Source organism: Ictidomys tridecemlineatus, chromosome 6, assembly GCF_052094955.1.
Source record: "Ictidomys tridecemlineatus isolate mIctTri1 chromosome 6, mIctTri1.hap1, whole genome shotgun sequence".
In the NCBI taxonomy this organism is placed as follows: Eukaryota; Metazoa; Chordata; class Mammalia; order Rodentia; family Sciuridae; genus Ictidomys; species Ictidomys tridecemlineatus.
The window spans coordinates 71,146,955-71,170,417 of NC_135482.1; the positions used below are offsets into that span (position 1 = coordinate 71,146,955).

At 39.6% G+C, this 23,463-nt stretch overlaps 1 protein-coding gene across 2 annotated transcripts in view; it reads left to right on the forward strand.

The window, feature by feature from the left end:
• The first annotated feature begins 2,434 nt into the window (after nt 1-2,434).
• Nucleotides 2,435-23,463, forward strand: part of Prickle1 (prickle planar cell polarity protein 1) — a 104,475-nt gene continuing 83,446 nt past the window's right edge. For both annotated transcript variants that reach the window (XM_078014859.1, XM_021726105.3), the window contains exon 1: nt 2,435-2,681. The gene's annotated coding sequence lies outside the window, so the exon portion shown is untranslated. The remainder of the gene's footprint in view (nt 2,682-23,463) is intronic.

The following is a 23,463-nucleotide window of genomic DNA, read 5'->3' on the forward strand; positions in this document are numbered from 1 at the left end:
ATGAGAGTCTTGATTGAAAATCAAGTATTCACATTAGTACTGGATCCCAGAGGTGCTTTCAGCACACTGCCCAAGGAGGAAATAAGCCTCTTGTAGGGACAACTGTTTACACTTACCATACCTAACATATTTGCTCAACATACTAGATGATCAAAAGCAAAAACTTTGTGAAGTCAGTGTAGAGTTCTAAGTTCTCTGGTATCAGACTCACTTCTTACCATTTTCCTCAATTAACAAGGAAGTCCAAGGGCAGACTCTTCTCCATGGGCTACATTACGTAATTCTGCTGCAACACCCATGGAAGAATACTTTCCCAAGAAGATGCAGCTGTAGAAGTTAAAGGATTCCGTGTCCCTCTGATTTCATTCCCCTTGTCATTCAATTTGTTGGGAAACTACTTTGACTTGAAGGCTTTGAAAAAAATATGCACCCAAAGCGGCTTATAGAGAGTCTACTCTTTGCCCTTGAAAGTACTAATTTTCACCACCTCTAGGGGTGGAAGTAATCATTTTGCCAGTTTTCTTGGGCAGTTCTGGAAGTTAGCTAAAAGCTACAAGTTTATTCCTTAAGAAAAGTGTTGGGGGGGGGGGGGCATGGCAGTGCATTCAGCAGGAGGATCACAAGTTCAAAGCCAGCTTCAACAAAGAAAGCCCTAAGCAATTCAGAAAAATCCTGTTTGTCTCAAAATAAAAACGGGCTGGGGATGTGGCTCAGTGATTAAGTGCCCCTGGGTTCAATCTCTGGTACCAAAAATAAAAAAGAAAAAGAAAAGTGTCTGTATCTAAGATAAACATAAACTTAAAAGGCTGACTTCAAAGAAATCCTGAGGAACAAGATAGCCTAGGTTGTTCTTCCTCACATTCTCTTCCGTTGCAAAATCCACTAGCAAGTGGAGTTATTTCAAAAGCAGCAGCCCTGCTTCTTGAGTGATCTGCCCTGCCTGGGTGTCTAGATAATTTCTATAGTGTATAGAGATTTGAGTCAGACTCAACTACAGAGCACAGAACTGAGGCTCAACTTTGGGTAGTTTCCTCCTCCATTTGCCTTAAGTTGTCACCACCTTATGTCCTCCTTTTCATCTCCTCCATTTTTGCTGAGCATTCTCTTGCTTTATTCCCAATGAAAATCAAAGAAACTTGCTGCTTGAGAAGGCTCTAAAATGGACGGTTTTGAAATTTCTTAAAGGGATAAAAACTGTATAAATTAACACCACCCTTCCTCCACCCCCAACACACACACACATCCTTATCTTCCTGGAAGATGATATGGCATCTGAAAGAGTGGTGGAAGGGATGGAGAGGTCAACAAGGCTCTAGTTTTGCAGAGACACCTGTCAAGTTGGGGTTACCAGCTGCCGTTGGGGTCTGCCCTCTGCAACTCCAGGGAAATAGTACCCAGACCGTGCGAGACTCTACTGATCTGGAACTGGTAGGTGGTTTGGAGGTTTAAGGCAATGCAACTGTCTGGGCAGAACTTTCCAACAGGCTGAGCCTAGTTCGACGTGGGCGAAAGTGCTGGAGAGCCCAGCCCTGGGAATTGGGCAGACGGAAAACACGGAGAGCGGTCTGGCGGATGAAAATGATCCTCTCGATCTAATGAACACTTAGAACAGTGTTAAGTGCGCCACGCTAAAATTTAGGGTTAGGGTCGGGACACTGGGATCAGCTGAGGTTCTCCCATGCACTCACCACCCTGACTTTGATTTGAAACGACCTGGGCCGCTAAGGATGGGAAGGGAACGGACTACAGGCTGAATTTGTGACTTCTTGCTCTGAACTACCACGCCTTTGGTTCGAAGGCAAAAACTTGGTCCTGCCTGTGAGATTACACGACGTAGGATCGAGTCCAAGTGGATCCCCAAATGGACTAGACGCGCCGGAAGGATCTATGAGTTTAATTAACTAGTCCCCTACACACACCCATTAAAGGAAAGGGAATTCTAATAGGCACCTCCCCGCAAAACTGTTTGATCAGAGGAAATTGAGTTTGTCTCTTTTTTTCCCCCTTCACCCTTCCTGTCTTTCAATCCATCAGGATTGTTGGTTTAAATTTAGGGGTGGGGGGGGAAGGCTTAAAATTGAGGGTGGGGCAGAGGAGACAGCACCGCTGCACTCGAGAACCCGGACCGCCGCACGGTGAACTTCCAGCAGATCGCGGGTCTCCAGCTCCTCCAGTTCCTGCACGCGGAGCCAGTCTTTGCCTAGTTCGCTGCCAGAAAGCACGTCCCACTCGCCGCCCTGCCTCCGGGCGCCAGCCGGATCAGGGCACCGACCTTGCTCTTCGGGGCCGAGCAAGGGAGCGCGTGGGCGCGCGCCTGGAGCCCTCGATCCTGCGACGGTATCCGATCCGCGTTTTTGCTCGCGCCAAACCCGGGCGGCAGAGGGCGGGGTGCTCGGCGGCGCCGCGGAGCTGGGCTCGGGAACCAAGCGCACTCTGCTTGCAGCCCGCGCCCGCGCCACCTCCCGGGGCCGCAGCCGCCCGACAGCGCGCCCGGAGCATGCCAGCCTCTCGCCGCCTGCGCTGACTTCCCCCAGACATCGGCTCGCACGGCGACTTTCTAGGCTCTGGATGATTCTCGTGCTGTGCACTCTCGCCCAGCCCTGACGCTGCCACCGCAGCTCCGCAGACCCGCCGAAGCACACCGAGGACCGTCCCTCCGAGTTCGCTCTCCCAGGCGTGGGGTAAGTAGGAGCCGGGCTTTGGAAAGCCTCTGCAGGGGAGGCTGCGGCGTGTAGGTGCGGGGAGAGCGCCGCAGTGCCGGGATCGAGGCACCTTCGCTGTCAGAACTGGGGATATGTGACACCTAGACTAGGATGGTGTAGCAGAAAATAAGGAAGATGAGCGTATTCGTTCGGGGGGCTGTGTAGACAGTGAAAGCAGGTACTGGGCTGCAGCACCCAGAGGGCTTCAGATAGGCTGCCCGTATGGCTCCTGTTTGCTGCATCACTTCCAATGCTTCCCCTGATCTCTCCTGCTAGAAACCCGTGCGGTGGCCCGGGAGTCGGGGCGATGCGGGGCGCGGGGAGGCAAGGGTGCATTGGCACGTCGTTGCCACTGAGGATAGCCTGTCACCTACTGGCGTCCGGAGGGAGGGTCTTGGTTCTTTCCTAGCGCTGGGGAAAGGGTCGATTGCTTTTTGGCAGGGGTGCAGCAGATTTCCTCCGTCTCGGTGATGTTATTTTCTGAATGAAGCACGTTATATGAAGAAAACCGGAGCGTCTTTCTCCCTTTAGGCCGAAAAAGTTGGAGAAACTAGGCATGTTAATAATTAGCAGGAGCAGGACCCAGGATGCCCCAGAAAGCTGTTAAATTTTCATTGCCCTCTAAGAAAAACAAATGGCATCGCCAGGGACTATTGGCAGCGCCGTGTTATTTTGGGGACTTTGGGAAAATTGTCCACAGATTGTCTTCAGGAGGCTGAAGGTGGGGCGGGGTGACGGAGGGGGGGCGCGGGGGGGGGGCGGGGGGAGGTCGGGAGGACCGCTGGCACCATAGTGAGTTCCTGCTAGCCTCAGGAGGATTCAGAATCACAAGCCAAACACGTTTTGCTGCTGATTTTAAAGAGTATCAGAGGCAGAACTGCAGCCATGAACAAGGTGAAGAATGCACCAAGGGAACCGGCCTAAAGGAAAGGGACATGTAAAGACCTTTTCTCTCCTGCGGACTCCAAATGCATTTGTATTATATAAAGGATGTGTACTCTTGTGGCTCTCAGGATAGGTTTATGAAGGACAAATTATAATTAATGGACTCGGATCTAGTATCTCTGCCTGCATAGAGTTTCGTGTACTGCCTCATTTTAATCAGCACTTGGAAAGGCTATGTCTGCCATTGATGTTATATAATTGACATGGTTCACCATCAGATATTTTTAAATGTACTTTTGGAATAAAGGGAACTTCCATCTGTCTCTTCAGACTGGCCCAAGGTGTAGACTGTCCTGAGGGTTGCTAATGTTTGCCCTAGTCCCGGCTCCAGATGTGTGAGCTCAGCTGTTGCCTGTCACTTAGGTGACAACTGGCCTTTTCCCACTAAGCCTTTGCTGTCTCCATTATCCTCAGTGAAGTGTCAGTGTTCAGCCTGGCCTTCTATTATCAAGAGTAGGACTCTAGCCCCTTGGGGAACAGCAGCCTTATTTGACCATTCCCAACAATATGTCTGTTTTCAGACTCCAGGAATTGGGTGGGGGGCATCCCATGACAGCAAGATAGATACATTTTGAATTGAGCACCAATGGAATTTAAAAGTTCTGTTTTAATCAAGATAGCTCTGTAAGGATGATGCAATATTTGTCAGGCCTCTTTCCCTGGAACAATATTTACTCCCACCAGGGGATTTTAAACTTAAACAGCAGCCATTTATCTTGCTGTCTGGTGGAGACCGGTTCATTTTGCCTCCAATGTGGTCCTAGCCTAGGTGGCTGGGATTGGCCTGGGACAGGAATCTGTCATTGTAGCTAGCTGGAGCTGAAGAAAGCAAAATACAGCACCTGCTGGTACCAGAGGGGTTCTAAATGCCATCAACTGGCGAGTCAGGAAACACAGAAGGAGATATTTTACAAGCTCTTCCAGAAATGTTTACACAAAGGATTTAAAGGTTAACAATGCATGTGCTCTCCATATTAAAACTGAAAGGTGCTAGAAATAAATGGATGTTACCCACAGTTAAGGGTTAGCACACTTGCTGATGAGCTCAAGAAACTCTAATAAGTCATGACTAACATAGTGGTTCATACTTATGAATAAGTCCAGGAGGGAAAGAAGGAAGGAAAGAAGGAGGGAGGAGGAGAATAACTGGGTGGTGCATAGAGATAGACATATTGACATGAGTGAATGGATTTAGTAAATTAATTTTTCCATCCTTAATTTGGTACTAATTGGTAATTTACCACTGAGTGAGTCCGTTGATTTGTACATTTTTAGAAGAAAAGTGATATATTTTACGGAAGTGACAGATTCAATCAGTTCCGCCAGTAATACCAATGAAGCTTAAAAAGTTTATTGTGTTTTTATAATCAAAGTCCATGGGATTACCATTTGTCTCTACAATAAAAGGAGTTGTAATGAGTCAGCTCAGGTCATGGAAATAAAATCTAATATGAGCTGAGGAGAGAAGGAATCCACTAGAGTTAATAGCCGAACTATTATAGAATTGTTCCTAATATTTTCTCCAAGCATAACACTGATAGGACCAAAAAAGTTTAAATTTTGTAATTTCCTTAAGGATTTTAAAAGTAAGCTTCCATATAAGTTTAAAAAGTATCATGGGAAGAGAATTTCTCTAAAATATATAATTGCTTGGAAGTAATGTGCAAAGAGTTGAATATTGTAAGTGACTGAATTGAGTGTTTTGAATGACTGTAATACTCATGAAATGGAATAAGACTCTTTAAAAGTTGTCTTCCAATTACTAACTCTTTGAGGCCTCTACATATATTTTAGCTTGTCTAATATTAGGGGAAAACAATTTGAAGTAAAGATTATCATTTACTTGTTTTCTAATCACTGCATTTGATTCCCTTGTTAAAATAGTATATACAGAGTAAATCTTTCCTTTTAAGGAAGGAAAGTAATTTTTAAAAGTCAAAGCGATTCCCATCTGTGCATAGAAATAATAAAGATACCCCTTGACCAGGATAGACCCTTCCCCATTGGGAAAACATCTCTCTTTGTTGTCTCCATGTTATATAAAATAATAAAAATTATTCAACTCTTATTAGTATGAGAATATTAAAATTGCTTCAATCTGTAATTGTTCCACAATAAAGAGGAGTTAGGGAGGTGAATGAGTTGTTTCCTGGCTGGTTGGTTGGCTGGTGTTCTGAGGGACAATTGCTTCTTGCTCCTCTGCTCACTGAATAGAGCATTGCCATATTGCACACTCATGCTTTTACAAGGTCTATGTGAGCAAGCGAGTCGGGAGAGGAAAAGTACAATAATCCTGGTGCCAAGTCCCTGCATTGGTGCTGTTCCTCGAAATCTCAGGCAGCCTATGGAGCCAGAGCTTCAGAATGCCAGGGAGCAAGAGGGTGTGGGGCCACTGTGGCAGCCTGTTGGCCTTTGGAGCTCTCCACCTGTGGGCATACACAAGCATAATGTAATCGGCAACCCACCTCCTTGTTCAGGGTCATGCTGGACTGAAGTCAAGGGGGCTAATGCCATATGTGTTAGTGAGTGAATGTTATGGAGCTGAAGAAAAGACCTGGCCTGAAATGGCATGGGGAATTCTACTCAGCCTTTGTATCCCCCCTTCCCCTCTCTCTCTCCTGAAGGAGAGAAAAGACGTGCTTTACAAGTCAGAGTGTGCTGATGTCATGACACTTCTGGTACAGAGATATAACAGAATAATCAGATCACTTTCTCTGTGCCAGAATGACGTGATTTTTCCAAGCACCGTTCCTGAGCCACTGGTCCATTAGCCCAGACTATTTCCAGTGACTGGGTGAGGGGGTCAGTTTTTCCCCGTGTCTTGGTTTGTGCTCACAATTTAGGCTAAACTCCAAATGAGTTTTGGTCACTTTTGAAGTGATCTCACTGGGCACAAGAATAATTGCCTAGACTGAAATGATTACATCCGTCCAGGTTCGTTTTCCTACAAAGAGATATTTTTAAATAAAAGTTAAAAATCCAGCAAGGCAGATGCCAATGTAAACATTTTAAAACTTAGAACTGTAAAGGAGCAAGCAACTGTCATTTGCCTTTACTTAACTCCTCCTGCTCCCAGGTTTGGTCCTAAATGACCCTAAAAGTCAACTGACCAATTAAAGAAAGTGTGGTTGCTTCCCCCTTCCCGCCCCCCCCACACACACACACACTGATAGACTTAGGGTAAACCCTTGGGAGAGATGCTTTTCATTTCTGGTGGATTACACTTAAGGAAAAAAGTGAGGGCTGTGTTATTTCAGTTGTTCTGGTACTGAAGTCATAGACTCCTTTTAAGAGTTTTGTCCCAGTTGCTGATTTATAGCATCCACCAGCTTTCCTCTGCATCCTTCTTTTCTCATTGAGTCTCTGAAAGAAAGGTTTGTCAATAATGCCGGGGAAATACTACAGTTAGACACAGCCCGGCGCGCGTGGACTCCTCTGTACTGTGTGCACTCATTCAGCCGCTCTTTTATCTGAGGTACTGATCCCACAGCTCACAATTATGGTCTTTGACTTTGGTAACAATTCTGTTTGAAATGTTTCCAATTACACACAATATTGGCGGCATGTAGCAGCTGCATGCCAAAAAGCATTTCTAAGTGTGTTCCAAGAATCAGGCTGTGATTGCTTTTAATTTAAATAAAGGCTATTTGGTTTCCTGTGATGTTTTTTACAACCACCTTTTCCTCCATTTGTGTTGCCTTAAAAAAGAAAAAAAGTCTAATATAAAGTAGCCACCACTTAGGGTGATACCATATTGATGCTAGTTTTCTAAGATGCTTTGAGCAAGCACGAGGAACTTTTTAATAAAGAAATTTTAAAGAAACATTGTAGTACAGTTTGGATTTCCCCAAAGAAGAAAATGGAGAAAAGGTTATCTGCTAGCATATTGTAAGTAGCTATGTTTTCAAGTTTTTCTTTCTCTTCGGGGACCTATCATTATAATTATCTTTATAAGTCATTAGATATCACTTGATACATTGTCTTTAAATTTCTCTATTTTTCTTTTTATAGGTTCATGAAGAGGTGTTTAAAAAAACATTGAAAGAGTACAAGAGGGGTTAATAAGAACATTCTTAACAGAGGAGGAAGTAGCAAATAATTTCACCATCCTCTAAGAACTAGCCCTCCAAATCGGTCTCTTCTGTAGGCTTGAAATTTCTGAACACTGAAACCTTTTAAAACTGTGGTGGTTTAAATCTCTTAATAGCTACCAGATATATTTGACTTATTAAATCTGAAAATAAGAAAATACACATTCTCAAGGAGTGAATGGGTTGGTAATAGGACTGGGGAGTTCTGTTCCCAGAATGGTTTCTTGGCCCACCTGAAACATAACACCCAGAGCTAGAGGGATCCAATGGTGAGGTGCTAAGATGGTCCTAATTAAGGTGTTTTTACATAGGCTCTTTCAATCTTGGCAAAAACATCCTATAGAATATAGTGCTTCTTTGGGTTGAACAGTAGTTGACTTGCATAAATGCCAACATCTCTTCTGGCATTTTTGGAAATCTTCCATCATGTAATAAATAGTGCTGTATAATCCAAATTTGTAAATGCCATGGTTCATGTAGCCCCTGTAGAGACAGCTGAAATTAACCCAGGCTGCTAAGGATCATCGAGATCCGGGAAGTTACATTTCTGCCTAAAGCCAAAGTCTGACTAGTTACTAATAGTAGTGGGAGATGTGAGTTTGTTTCTTAGTAGAGGAGGGTACTGTGAAGAAGTGCCCATGGACCCATATGAGTTTTTCTTTTCCTCCCCATTATCCTTGGATACTGTCTCTCAATTAAACAAACCTCCTTGGAAGAAAGTTGCACAGCTAGAGAAAGTTGCACAGCTGAGCAACCCAGCCCTGCCAGACACACCCACCCCACCCAGGTCCATTGCTACAAAATCCACAGTAATTAGGGTTGAAATATTGGCCTCTGCCCTAGTTAATGCTGCTTTCTGTGTGTATACATACATACACACGCAGGCCCTTCATTCTACTACTAATAAACTGACTTAAACCATGTGACAGTTTCACCAAGGACATTTGTACTTCTTTTGTTTCTTTTATTTCAGTGGCAAGCAAATAAAATAAGAAGACACTCATAACTTGTTGACTGTAACTGATATTTCCAATTATGCTGTGTACATGCTTGAATAATGTAAGTTCCTTATTTACAATGTGAAAAGAGACAAAATAAAGTGGCATTTTGTTTTGCTTTAAAATATGTCTTCTGAACCATTGGGAAACTATTAGATTTTTTTGCAGGAACACCATCTAGTGTTTTAGTGTTGAAATATTTGTTACAATGTATGTCAAAAAGAGAAGACATTTTAAATTCTTCTCTGACTATGTAATTAATAAGTATGCACAGTGCTTGCCCTATATGCATGTTGCATAATTTTTAGAAGGAGATAAAGTTAGGGCTGAAGTGCATTAGAGAATCACAGATGTTTCTTGTAAGAAAATTCATATGCTCCGTAGGAATTTTGAACTGCTTTCCGATGCTTAGCTTTGTTCATTGCAAGGATCATATGAATGATTTCATTGAGTTGCCTAGTTCTCATTTACACAAACCTTCAGAAAGGATCCCAAGTGATAAACATCTCACCCCCTCACCTAATTCCGAAATGCTTTATTTAGCCTTTTATGTTTTTGTGAATGTGAAAGGAGGGAGTAAAATATACAGAGAAGATGTTTGTGTTCAACCAACTTAATCATATAAGTTCCCTTTATGGGCCTTCTATAAGCTTAAACATCTTGGCAGGCTAATAGCCAAAAATGTGTCCTCATGTCCTGCCAAATGTGTTAAAAGCAGACCAAGCTCTCTCCATATTGAAGCACTGGAAATGTACCTTTTTTCTTTTTTTTTAACCTCTGAATTTTAAGGAAAAAATCACTCTTCTCACCCCCCTTACCCACAGAAACCAAAATTATTATTCATTGCAGTGCTGAAGTGAGAAACTGATAGGAGTAATGACATTTGTATCAAGTGTTTTAAACTAGCTTGACTTGGTTGTTTAAGCAGGAAGCAACTGGCTATTCTATAGTGTATGATGGATCTCTTTTGTTAGGTTCATGCTGTCTGTGGACAGCTTTTTCACTTTGGTTTGAGAACTTTTAATACAGTTTATCCTGTTTCTTCTGGAGTGAAGTCTCTAGAATAGACAGTAGTAAGGTGACGTACTATAATAATGCCAAGAAAAGTTTTTCTGCAGCCTTTTTCTGAAAATCAGAAAACTCAAGACTATCATATGATTAGCTGTGTGACCTCAAGGTCATTCTCTCAGCCTCTGTGAGCCTCAGTTTCCCCATAAATAAAATGAGAAAATTAGACTAACCAAGTGCACATTAACCCAACAATTTCATCATAAACACCTGTGAAGCTTTTTCAAAATACACATTCACAGAGATTTCAATGCAGTAGGTTCCAGGCAGGTTTCTGTGCTTTGTTTGGTAGTAGGTATTGAATCCAGGGCCTCCTGCTTGCTGACCACTAGCTCTTCCACTGAGCAACCTCCCAGCTGCTGGGTAAGGTCCTGCACATTTAGTCTGAACAGCTCCTCAGGTGATGCCAGAGTACAGCCACCAAATTACATGGCATCTAAGAGTTCTTCCATTTTAAAATTTTCTGTTTCCAATTCTATGAGGCTGAACTGCCTAACAGCCCTTCTTTTTCTTCCTTTCTCTCTCCCTTTTTTCTTTTCTTTTTCCCCCTTTTGTTCATTCATTTGATCATTCATTCATTCTTTTTTTAAAATATTTTTTAGATGGACACAATACTTTTATTTCTTTATCTTTATGTGGTGCTGAGCATCCAACCCAGTGCTCCACCCGTGCTAGGAGAGTGCTCCACCACTGAGCCACAACCCCAGCCCCCATTCATTCATTCTTAATGGCTACTTTCATCATTAATGTTATTATCAAAGTATTATAGATGTCCTTTTAACCCAGATCTAGGGCAGTCCATGCTCTGTGCCATGGCCGATGGTAATTTGTGTCAGAGAGGAGCCATGTTTGTGTTGTAAGCCCTTTGCCCAACACAGTGCCTGACACTCAGTAGACCCCTCACAAATATAGAGAGCCCAGAAAGCTTTCAAATTATGTTATGTTTTCAAATAAGGTGTTCAATACAAATGTTATCAGATTGCAAACACTTTTAAGGGATCATTTTTCCAGATATTTAGCATACTCAATAGCATATCTATTATATTTTTCCATAATAATTCATTTCTCTCCTTGTTTTTTTTTCCCATTCCCCTCACAACCTCTTATATGTAATTTTGTATAACAATGAGGGTCTCCTGCAATTTCCATGCAATTTCCCTTTTGTCTCCCTTTCCCTCCCACCTCATATCTCTGTTTAATGTTAATCTTTTCCTCCTGCTCTTCCTCCCTGCTCTGTTCTTAGTTGCTCTCATTATATCAAAGAAGACATTTGGCATTTGTTTTTTAGGGATTGGCTAGCTTCACTTAGCATAATCTGCTCTAGTGCCATCCATTTCCCTGCAAATTCCATGATTTTGTCGTTTTTTAGTGCTGTGTAGTACTCCATGGTGTATAAATGCCACATTTTTTTATCCATTCATCTATTGAAGGGCATCTAGGTTGGTTCCACAGTCTAGCTATTGTGAATTGTGCTGCTATGAACATCGATAGGAAAGGTAGCAGAATACAACAGTTACTAATATGGCATTATATATTTTTTCATAGTAATAGCTGGCCTTTTTGCTTTAAATGTGGAAGGACTTCAACTGAAAAGATACCTGGAGGCTGACAAAGAAAAGATATTGAGCATTTTATTCTAGAGTAAAATTTTTAAAAATATTTTTTAGTTATACATGGGCACAATATCTTTATTTTGTTTATTTATTTTTATGTGGTGCTGAGGTTTGAACCCAGTGCCTCACATGTGTGTCAAGGCCAATGCTCTACCACTGAGCCACAACCCCAGTCCTAGAGACCAATTTTTTAAAAAGCTTAATTAACATACTGTTGGAAAAAAAATAAGTTTATCCTATGTCTCCCTACTTTTGAAGCTCTTGAATTTGTTGAATAAATGAATTTCAATTTTCTGTCGTCTTGCGGTATGTACCTGTTTAAGAAATATAACTCAGCCATAAAGATTTCACCATAAATATTTCAAAATTTATCCAACAGATTATGTTGATTACAATTTTAGGTCCTGTTTTTAAATATTTTGAATTAAAAATCAGAAATTTTAAATGTATCTTTATTAATACAGGTTTCTTAATTAGGTATATGTGTGTGTCTGTCAAGCCATTAAACTCTTTGTTCTTTTCAACAATGGAAATGCAAATTCTCATTCTTTGAACTAGTGAAATAATCTTTAAGCTAGTTCGTTATTTATAGCCAGCAATTATTTTGATCCATTTACAGATGTAATTCCATATCATATCTTTTATAACATAAAATATTTTAAAGCTGTCTATCTTCGTACTAAACAGAAGTTCATATCCACAGTGTATGTATTTTTTATTCCACATAAAATATCAGAGAATCTCAATAAAATATAATAAATACATTTTCCATTTTTTTTCATAATTGCCATAATGCATCTTAAATATTCATTATCAAGCATGGGAAAATACTTGGTTACACCGTTTTATGAAAAATAATCTCATTTCTTTGCTTTTTCTTCTTCTGTGTTTGAAGTACTTCTTGTCATTATCCTATTATTGCCATTACTACAAAATACATACCGACAAAACAAAAAGAACTTAGGGATTTAAACCAGTCAGTATTACTGCTTCTTTGTCTACCCAGCACAAATAAAAAGGGACATTTGGAATTCACTTAGGTTTCTGGAATTTGTTGCTATTGTAAATTGTCATTCTTGTGTGAGTTTTTGGTGGTTATTTTTTTGTGTTTTTGTTTTTATTTTTGATACTGGGAATTGAACCTAGAGGTGCTTTACCACTGAACTACATCCCCATCCCTTTTTATTTTTATATTGAGACAGAGTCTTACTAAATTGCTCAGGCTGTCCTTGAATTTGACATCCTCCTGCCTCAGTCTCCAGAGTAGCTGGGATTACAGATGTGCACCACTGCACCTGGTTTTGTTTTGGTTTTTTTTTTTTTGTAATTAAAAGAAGAACATTAAAATTTGCCTGGCTAACTGTCTGATTTCCTTTGGATAGTTTCAAAGTACAGGTGTGGCCGTCACAGAATCAGCTGACTTCAGCATGTGTTTTCCTATTGTGTGCACACTGCTAAATCAAATAACCAGGACCTCAGAGTGAAAACCTCTACCTGAATTATCTACTTGAGTTGTTTGCCCAGTGTAACTGAAAACTCTCTTTTAGACATCACGTGAAGAGATACTGTGAAGCATTTCAGTCAGGAAAAAGATTAAGCCATAGCTAAACAGAGTTTAAGGATCATTTGAGATAAATTGAGTGCTGATTCAAAGTACTGCATAAGGACTTAATATTTGTAGGTTTAACTTTCCTGAAGTTTCACAGCTAATCTCCTTGTTTGTGCTGGATTTCAAGTTAATATAAAAGACACAGGGGATCATGTTCACTCTACCTTTGTTGGAAAGTCACCTGAGAGTAGAGAGGCTTCCCTCATCTCCTTATGTGGAAGAGCAACATCCTTGCCTCCCAAGGGGTTCCATCCACACCCCAGGACCTGCCCTTCTGCTCTCCAGGGCACTTGTCACTGTCTGCTGGATAATGCCTCTCTACTGTCTGCTCTCTGCTTTCTGGATCACTGCTCTCTCCTCAGCTCTCTGAATATTGCCTGCACATAGTAGGCACTTAATAAATGTAAGCAGAATAGATCTTCTCCTCAATATAGTAAAAATAATCAGTGTTGAGAAAGTTAGAATTTTAAACTTATAATCAAATTCTGATCGTAGACAACAAAGTTAGCAAATGACACCTTATTTTATAAAGTAAGCACTTGTGTATCCTTCTGTATGGAAGATAAACAGAAGCCAGAATTCTGCTTTTTTTTTTTTTTTTTTGAGATGCAGTTTTATTTTGGGTTTTGGTTATGTCTTGTTTTGTTTGGCATCGGAAGTGAAGTTTCTGAGTTGATTCCCTCTTATCTGGATAAGGCCAGAGAGAGGTGATAGAGTAAAGCATCCTTCCTCTCCACCCCACAGTGACCAGTGAAATGTAATCGTACTGTAAAGGGATGCTAGTTCAAGAGCAAACTGAACATCTGCAGCAAGAAAGGTCTACAGCTTTTTTCTTCATCGTGCCCCATGCTACCTGTAGCCTTAAGAAAAAAAGAGATAGTATCTTCAGACAGATTTGTGGTGCTGCCTTATTTGTTAAAACACTTTACAAGAGACTGTCACTCCCTCAAGAAGGCCCCTGATCTAAATTCCAAGTTTGAAAAGCTAATCCTCTGAGTGATTTCAACCAGCTTACCAGGAAACCTACTTGCTTGAAATTATTTTAATGTCTCAAGTTCCAGGACTTAATTGGCAGTAGATCAGCTTTCCTATTAAGAAGCCAAGCCAATTTATTTGTCCAGAAATTACCATGTTTTAACTGGGGGGTTCTTGACTATAAGACTTATACCTCCAAAATACACAGAGCATTTTGGATTCATCTCATTTACACAAAGCACTTTCAGAATCACCTCATTTATCTTTACTGCATCTTTGTGGGGGGGGCCTAACCAAGATTATCCCAATTTACAAGGAACTTTGGCTTGGCAATTCCTAAATCAATGCATGCTCGCAGTTGAAGTTTTAGAAATAAAGAAAGAATAGCAGGAAGGGAAAGGAAGCTTACTACAATTTGTTTTGATTCATGTTCTATTTCATAAATATTACTGTGCTTCCCTGTGTGCTACATTAAATTAGATAACTATTGTATCCTGCTAATAATTTTTACATGACTTGGCATGATTCAGTTAATTTTCTGGACCAATTACCTGTACTATGCCTCAGTTTCTTCAGTTAAAAATGAAGGGCCTGGGGATTTCTTCTTTTTTTTTTACTAGTGCCTTATAGTTAGTTTCACTCATACATGCAGGGAGTTTAATTTACTATTTCAGTCCCCAGTACCACCCTCCTCCACCCTGTTCCCATCATTTGTCCCTCCCCCATTCCTCTTCCTCTCCTCTACTGGTCTACCTTCCTGGAGATTTCTTACGCTCAGAATTTATTTGAATGTGAGGGAAGGGGAGGGGGGATAGTAGGGGATAGGAAAGGTAGCAGAATACAACAGTTACTAATAGGGCATTATGTAAAATTGTGGATGTGTAACCGACGTGATTCTGCAATCTGCATTTGGGGTAAAAATTGGGAGTTCATAACCCACTTCAATCTAATGTATGAAATATGATATGTCAAGAGCTTTGTAATGTTGTGAACAACCAATAAATAAAAAAAATTTAAAAAAAAAAGATGGAGGAAGAAGACCTCAAGTCAAAGAAAGTTGACAAAAAAAAAAAAAAAGAATTTATTTGATTCTAAAATACTGGATTTGGAGAGCATAATTTCAGGAGACTAGATAATAAATAACTGACTTTAACTGCTATTATTATTTTTATATTCATCATCATCATCACTACTTGAATCATTGACTTGAATTATTCAACAATCTAAGGTAGTCTTATTTGCTAGGTTCAACTTAGAGCTTTAATCTTATTATTCAGTGTGAACCATTCAATATTCAGCAATAGCTTTAAAGACTTAAGAGTCTTGCCATGACTCAAAGTCTGGTTTAACAGTTGATACGATAGCTAAAAAATTAAGATATTAAAGAGCAAATAATCTGATGTTGTTACAACGGCCTACTTATGTTCATCATAAAAATTACAAATGTGTGTTTATGCATGGGAAATGTGGAAGATTTTAAAAGTAGAACTCACAGTACTATGTTTACTTACTTGTGTAATTATATAGTAATAAAAACTATGTTTATAATGTGCATATCCTACTCAGGAGGCTGAGGCAGGAAGAGTGCAAATTGGAGGTCAGCCTGAGCAACTTAGACCCTACTTTCAAATAAAATTAAAAAGGACTGGAGATGTACTCCAGTGGCAGAGCACCTGCCTGGCATGTATGAGGCCTGGGTTCAATCCCCATACTGCAAAAAAGAAAAAAATGTGTGTGTGCATGTGTATTCATTGACCAGATGCGAATTAATTTGGGGAGGTTAGGAGAGTATTTTACTAGAAAATAAAGATAATGTGTTTTAGTTGCATTCCTAATATTTTTAAAAAATCTAATAACATTCTTATCTTCCACAATCCCCAGATAAAAGCTGGTAAATATGCAGTAAGTAGTGAAGCACTGTACTAAGCTAATACACATTGGCATATGTCACATACCTACTGGCCTGGATGTTCCTTTTAGGGTATTATGATTAATTAAATCACTAACTTTTCAACAAATACTCAGGACCTCAGATCTTATTCACATTCTAATTAGGCCAAGCCCAATGTCACAATGAGTCCCACCAGGAAGCCTTATACCTTCTGTATTATGTCTAAGGCGATCAAGTTTGTGAATTGTTCAGATAAGCACAGCAACGAAATGAGCTATGGTGTGTCTCCCAGCAGATTCATAAGTGACTGTGAGGTGCTGCGCCAATCACAAGGACTATATAAATGTGACATTCATAATCACCAGTTTGAATCTGGGTCACTTCATCAGTGACTCAAAGATCAAACACCATCAGATGGTAATGACTGTGTGAAAGTGCTGCAGGAAGACCTTGCATTTCTTAATGACACCTTTGCGGCCTTCTCAGCAGACTGTTAGAGGCTGGCATAGAAATGGAGTGGTGTGTGCCCTTGGTCTGGAGGCCAGCCCTTCAGGGTGCAATTGGCACACTGCTGCAGAGATGCTTTAAGAATGGTGCACAGTGGTTTCTCTTGTCTTAGCTTCTTAAATGGATGTACAAAACCTTTCATTTTTTTTCCTCTTTTCCTGACTATTTATTCACTTCAAAGTGATGCTATTTTGCATATTCCCTGCTTTCTTTTCTGTACTCTGAAAAAGTTAAATTACACTCACAAATGCATGTTAGCCATTCAATGTCAAAACTTCCCCATTTTTATTTCAACTCAGGGGGTGGGGCATGATTTTCCTTGCAGGATGCCTTTACAGAGGGCCTGTGGTGTGCCCAGGCATGGTGTTAGACTCTGGGAATACAAACATTCAACATTAAACAAGAATGGTTCTGTCTTTAAAGAGCTCATTGTTTGGTAAAGAATGAAGGCAGGTAAGCATTTACGGAAAATGTCTATGGTCAGGGCAGGAATAGAATAATGTACTAAATATAGTAGTAAAAGACAAAAGTCATTTATCCTGTGTAATTGTCACAGAAGGCTTCAGGGAGGAGGACAAGGTTGAGCTGGGATGACTAGGAGTTGATGACACCATTAAAACTGGAGAATGAGTCGTTCTAGGCAGGAGGCAAAGTGTACAGGAATCATGAGACAAGGATGTTCAGGGAACTGCAAGTCTCTTTATTTGGCTAAAAGATTAATTCTGCTGGGACCTGATGCCCACTTTCTAAAACCTCAGTCTCAATCTGAAATAAGAGAGGAATTTGGACAGTTTCATTGTGATCCTGTCTTTCTTCTCTGTGGATGACTTTAAGCTTGGAACAGAGCTCTGACTTCCTCCCACAGGTTGCATTTACCTGGCCGACCTGCCAGGTCTTTACACTTGTGTCTTTTCATTGTTATGTTGGTACAATCTAAACTTATTTATTCTTCGGTTTCACTGCCAGGCTTGAATTTCTGCCCCAAGTGTTTAGTCAACACTATATAATGAATGTTAGACTTTTATGACTTTTGCTTTAGTACTGAAGAGCTTTCTCTGAAAGCTAATTGTTGGAAAAAGAGAAGCCTGAATGTCACCAAGTGGCTTCCAGATGTGTTTTATTGTATTAGTATCTCTGTTTTGCTTTCATAAAACCTTTTTCTTTTAAATCTTAAAAAAAAAAAACCTTACTAAGCAGAAGTAGTAGGTAATAGTTCAACTTCTCATAGGAATTGAACTCTTTTCTTCACTTCCTGATTATTTCTTGAACTCCTGTTTGAAAACAAAACAAAAAAACTATGATTTAGCCGCCCTCCCCCCCCCAAAAAAAAAATCTGTAACAACATAAAGGACAATACTTGAAAAAAGGAAATCGTTTTCATTTGTTTTTAAAGGTAAACTCACCTCTTAGGTTGGAAGCTTCTGCTGTCTTTTAATATATAGTTCTTCGGTGTGGTCCAATTAAACTTGAGATTTAACATTTCTTAGAATTTCTGCCATCTAATTCTTCACTCGGAAATAGGTATGTTTTCAAGCATATGATAAATATTCTGTAGCCTATGTGGCTGATCATGCCAATTTCAAAGAGCTTTACAAGCTTCAATTAATTTCCACAACAGCCAGATGCACTTTGCTTTATTGATGGAAAGTCCACAGATAGTGGGGTTCAGAGGTATTGCCCGATTCTTGTAGCAAAGCTGTTTTGAAACTTTTGGGGGACTGGCTGTACACTTCTCTCAAACACGAGATAATCTGGAACCCTAGCAAATAAAGCAGAGATGCTTTTCTTGGGGGGCAGAAAAGGAGTCTGCCATATTTATTATAACAGGACTGCCATATTTATCCAGGAAAACACACATCCACAAGATGCCCAGTTAAATTTGAATTTCACATGAACAATAAATAATTTTTAGTACCAGTGTCTTAAATATTGCATATCCCTAAAACATTATTGGTTGTCTCTCTGAAATTTAAATTGAATTGGGCCATCCTATGTTACCGGGCAACCCTGACCTTACGGCCTTAGCCCCACCCTTCCAAGTCCTAGTCTCTTTCTAGCCAGGGTAAGGTTCCTGGTTCCTTGAACAGTTTGAAAACAAATCTATACAGATGCTGAGAAAGAAATAATAACACATTTCTCTTCTCTGTTCTACATTCAGGGAATATTATCTTTTCCTTGGCTATGTCAGAGAATCTTCATGATAATGCCTCCCTTGCTGCACATGATGATTTTTAAAGAATTACTGCTTTTTACCTTGCCTTTATGTTTTCTGTAAGGATAAAATCCTTTAACTTTCCAGTGCTTTTTTTTTTTTTTTTTTTTTTTTTTTTGGTACCAGGAATTAAACCCTGAGTCACTTAACCACTGAGCCACATCCCCAGCCCTTTTTATTTTTATTTGGAAATGTGGTCTCACTAAGTTGCTTATGCCCTTGCTATCTTGCTGAGGCTGGCTTTGAACTTGAGATCCTCCTGCTTCAGCTTCTGGTAGCCTGACAATCTTTGAGAACAATATTCGTTAAGTCACTATTTGTAGAAAACAAACAACTTAATTTCTATCAGAAAAAGAACCAATCAGCATTGTAGATTGACCAAATAGAGTCAATAATGAGAAAAATGAATAGGAGCTGCAAGAGTTTGATCTTATATGACCCAGGGGACAACTGTCTCCCACAGACTTATCCTGTTTTTTTGGTAGAGATGGTAAGTACATTTTTTAGTGGTCCTGGCTTGATGACAGTGCCCAATGAAGTAATTCTGATATTTTGCTGCAATATTTTAAAGAAACCTTTGGATATTGGTCTCATTTCTTAAGCCAAGTATTCTAGAGTATATTTAGGTAGCCATTAAATGTCTCAGTGTAAGTGATTAGTACAATCTGATTAGCAATCAGAAGCTACTTTTTGTCTAGGGGGAAATAATACTTCAATACTCAAGGAGCTCCTTGGATTAATAACTTTAAAAAAAACATTGTAAAAAAAATATACAAGACATTGATGTTCTGGATGGGTGGCCTGATCATTCTGTGTAAGATTTTGTACTTGCAGAAGATTGGTAATGTTTTCTTTCTTTGTGGCTATATTAAGATGGGTATAATTTTATCCCTTGTGCCTTTGTGCTATAAGCACGTTACTTTTAAAATAAGAAAAAACAAATATTAGAAATATATTTTAAACAACCATGTTTAAATTTTCCAAAGTCATGGGTGAAGATCATCTGGAATGTAGAAAATGTTTTTTTTTTAACTTTTCAAATATTTATGTATCTTTCAAGTTTAATTGTTACATGAAATCTGCCCAAACTATTTACACTTAAAATTTATCTCTTTAGGGGCTGGAATGTTAGCCTAGCATGTGTGAGGCACTGGGTTGGATTATCAGTACCACATATAAATAAATACATAAAATAAAGGTCTATCAACAACTAAAAATACATTTGAAAAAAATTATCTCTTTATTCTTTCATTCATTCAACAAATACTTCTTAAAGAAATATAGTATACACATAGTCCTTTGTGTTCCATGAAAGGGGGTGGAAGGAGAAAGAGAGATCAAAGATAAAACCCATATCTTCTTCCTTCAGGATTTCACTGTGGCGGGGAGGGGACAGGGCCAGGAATGAACTCATACAGGTTGCCTGAAATGGGGAGGAAAGATGATGGACCTCAATTAGCACATGTATTCTTTGATGCTCAGTGATGGCCAATGACTTCACTGGGCTGTGTGTCACCATTAGTACCTGGGGACCTAGGACACCTAAGTTCCTGGTGAAGGTTCATACTCTGGTACCATAAAAGAAAATGCAAGCTCTCATCCCAGGAGGTGAGTCTGAAAGCCACCAGAGTCCCCGCTTATTTTCAAACCCAAGGTCTGGAATGAGTGAGATCATCTACTTCTTCTGAGGAGGCCAGCCCCAGGACTGGTTGCAGCTCATCCCTGTAGCCCCACCTGCTGTAGGTGCAGCCTGGACTTGTGCCTGACAGTTCACCCTTCTGGAGTCTGGTTTCAAGGAGTTCGCTGTTTTTTATTTTTACTCTGAAACTCATACCAAATTTGTACAGTGGAGAAGCCCAAAGCATTTACATCTTTTCTCAATAACACTAACAGAATATTGCAAGAAAAAAAAAACTAGGCTACCTTTTACTTTTTCAGTGACCAAATGAAAATGAAATCTGTCAGACAATTTGAAAGGATTCGTATGATCAAGCCTAGGAAATTACATGTTTTGCATTTGCTAAGACAACCTTTGGGATCAAAGTTAAATTCACACAAACCATTGTATATTAAATTAAACTGCTACATTAGCATTTGTAAATCTTATGAAACTAATTTCCCAAATATACAAAATAATTGCTTTAAAATAAGGCAAAATATTTTATTCTTTATTTTGATTATATGTTAAAGGTATAATTTTCAAGAATGTGCTGAATGTGGAACATTTTACTTGTGTAAAGATGTACATTTGGATTTGGAAATCCACTGAAATAAACACGAAAGAACTTTCTGAAAAGATTTATTCTACTTATGAATCAACTAGGTGTTTTCTAGAAAGAAATGTTAATACTATGCAGAATTGCCTAATCATAATTCTGTGACCTGTTGAAATGAAATAAACGTCTTGATCTGTTGAGCTGCCCATGGAATTTTATCTAAAACTGATACCACGTCTTTCATACTTTAGGACTCCTGTGAATTTTATCACAGAATCGCTTTATACCCCATTTGGAAGGCAGCCACTTAAGCGTGGAGTATGACAATTGTTTAACGGTGCATAGTAAAACTTAAGTAATTTATGACTCCAGAAAGGGAACTGTATCTAATTGAAATGTCCAGAGTAATTCAGGTAGGTGGACATAGCCACCCAGGTGTCTTGGCACTGTTCCAATTTGGATTGGCTAATGAGCTTATGAGGTTGAGGTCTGTTTTGCCTGCCTCCTTTGCAAGTATACTTGTCCATTAGCACAGTGCCACCTCACACCATGCTGGGACATAGATTCCATGTTGATTCACAAAGGAATGCCTTAGGTCACACAGCAACTATCTAGTCAATAGCAGGTATCCTCTTCGGGGCTCTCATTTCAGAATCTGTGCTCTTTAGTTGATGACAGAATCTTTCAGCTATACCACTCCAAGCAGAATTTCCAAATGCCACACTGCTCATCTTTAACATGTAGCTTGCTTGGAGTGATATGTTCCCATTATTGATCCCTTTGTTCCAGAGATTATGTCACTACAAAGGGGTTATAATTTGTCTTGTTTGGAGGGTTATGTCTAATGGCATAGGACAGTTAAAGGATGATGAATGACTGCTTTTTACCTTACATCTGTGCCTCATTTTTTCTCCAAGACCACTGAACAGGACAGTCAGTTTCCTTAATTGGCACAGATGGTACCCTAAGAATGACATACAATCTGAAAACCTAAGTTAATGAGTCCAGAGAGTCCAGATAGTTACCATAGATATCCTTAAACTGACTCTCAAAGAAATCCTCCCACAACCAGCAAGAAGAAAGGAGGCACTAGATGGCAGTCTTAAACAAACTTGAAATGACCTTTCCTCTCTTCATAGTCAGTACCTAAAACCAGTCACTTCACTTCTATTCCAAATGAACTTGAGCTTGAGCTCTACTGCATAAAAATTCCAACTCTAAGGGCATTATGAAATTTAATGGCACATTATAGAATTTTGTATTTTCAATTTAAAATGATTCCATATCCGTTTATGTTAGGCTCATTGCTGAAATGATTCACTTTAATGTCTATTTAATTTTACATTTCAAGATGCTGTTAAAGAGCTTTTTTGGACTTTAAATTAAAACTAGTGGGGGATATGGTATATAAATAGAGTGAAAAAAATATGCAGCTCTTAAAAATAAAGATTCAGAAGTAAACTGATATAAAAAGATATTCAGGATATATTTAAGTGGAAGAGAAAGTTTATAAAGTACTACGTAAGGTTTTGTGTTGGGCTCTGACAGAGAGGGTTATGGATTTTTTTTTCTTTCTGCTTATTATTTTTCTTCATAAATAACCTTTCTTCTGCATTATAATATACTTTTTAGCCAAGTGTGGTCACACATGTCTGTAATCCCAGCAACCCAGGAGGCTGAGGCAGGAGGATCATAAATTCAAGGCCGGATTTAAAACTTAGTGAGATTCTTTCTCAAAATTAAAAATAAAAAGGGCTGGAAATACAGCTCAGTGGTTCAGTACCCTGGATTCAATCACCTCTACTGGGGGAAAAAAATTATTTTAAATGTACACAATAGCATCACATTGCTTCCCTGGTCTAAGATGAGTTTCTTGAAAATGCTGCTCACTAGTAGCACTTTTTCCACCAACTATATTTGCTGCCTTACCTTGTGTGCTTTCTCGTATTGCCTCATGTTCACATGGTGGGATTTTTGTTATTTAAAATAATGCAAAAAAAATTTTTCAGCTGGGCATACATAGTGGCAGACACCTGTAATCCCAGCAGATCAGGAGGCTGGGACAGGAGGATGGCCAAACCCAGCCTCAGCAATTTAATGAGGCCCTAAGAAACTTGGTAAGATTCAGTCTCAAAATAAAAGGGAGGGGGTGGGTTTGCTGGGAATGTAGCTCAGTGGTTAAGTGCCCCTGGGTTTAATCCCTGGTATCAAAAAAAAAATTTTTTTTCCCTATTTCTTAAAGACTAGTGAAAATGATGCCATTTGTATAGCAAATTGTCTACAGATCTCAAGGACAATCTCCATGTTTAATTTTTTTTTTTTAGTTTCATCTCCAGGTGAGTGCTTATTAGACCAGATTCCATTCACAATGAACATTTATTAAACACTAAAGATGTACAAATCACACATTATCAAAAATTTTAAATATCAGGTTATAAAGTTGGAGGTGAATGTTTACAAGGGTGATAATGTTTCACTTATATTTCTTTGTGGGTCTGTTTGTGTTTAAAGAGGAATGCATATCTTACCTAAAGATGATAATCCTTATATTCCATTTTCGCAGTATGGGAATTGAACCCCAGGCCTCGTACATGCTAGTTAAGCATTCCACCTTGAGCCACATCCCCAGCCCTGAA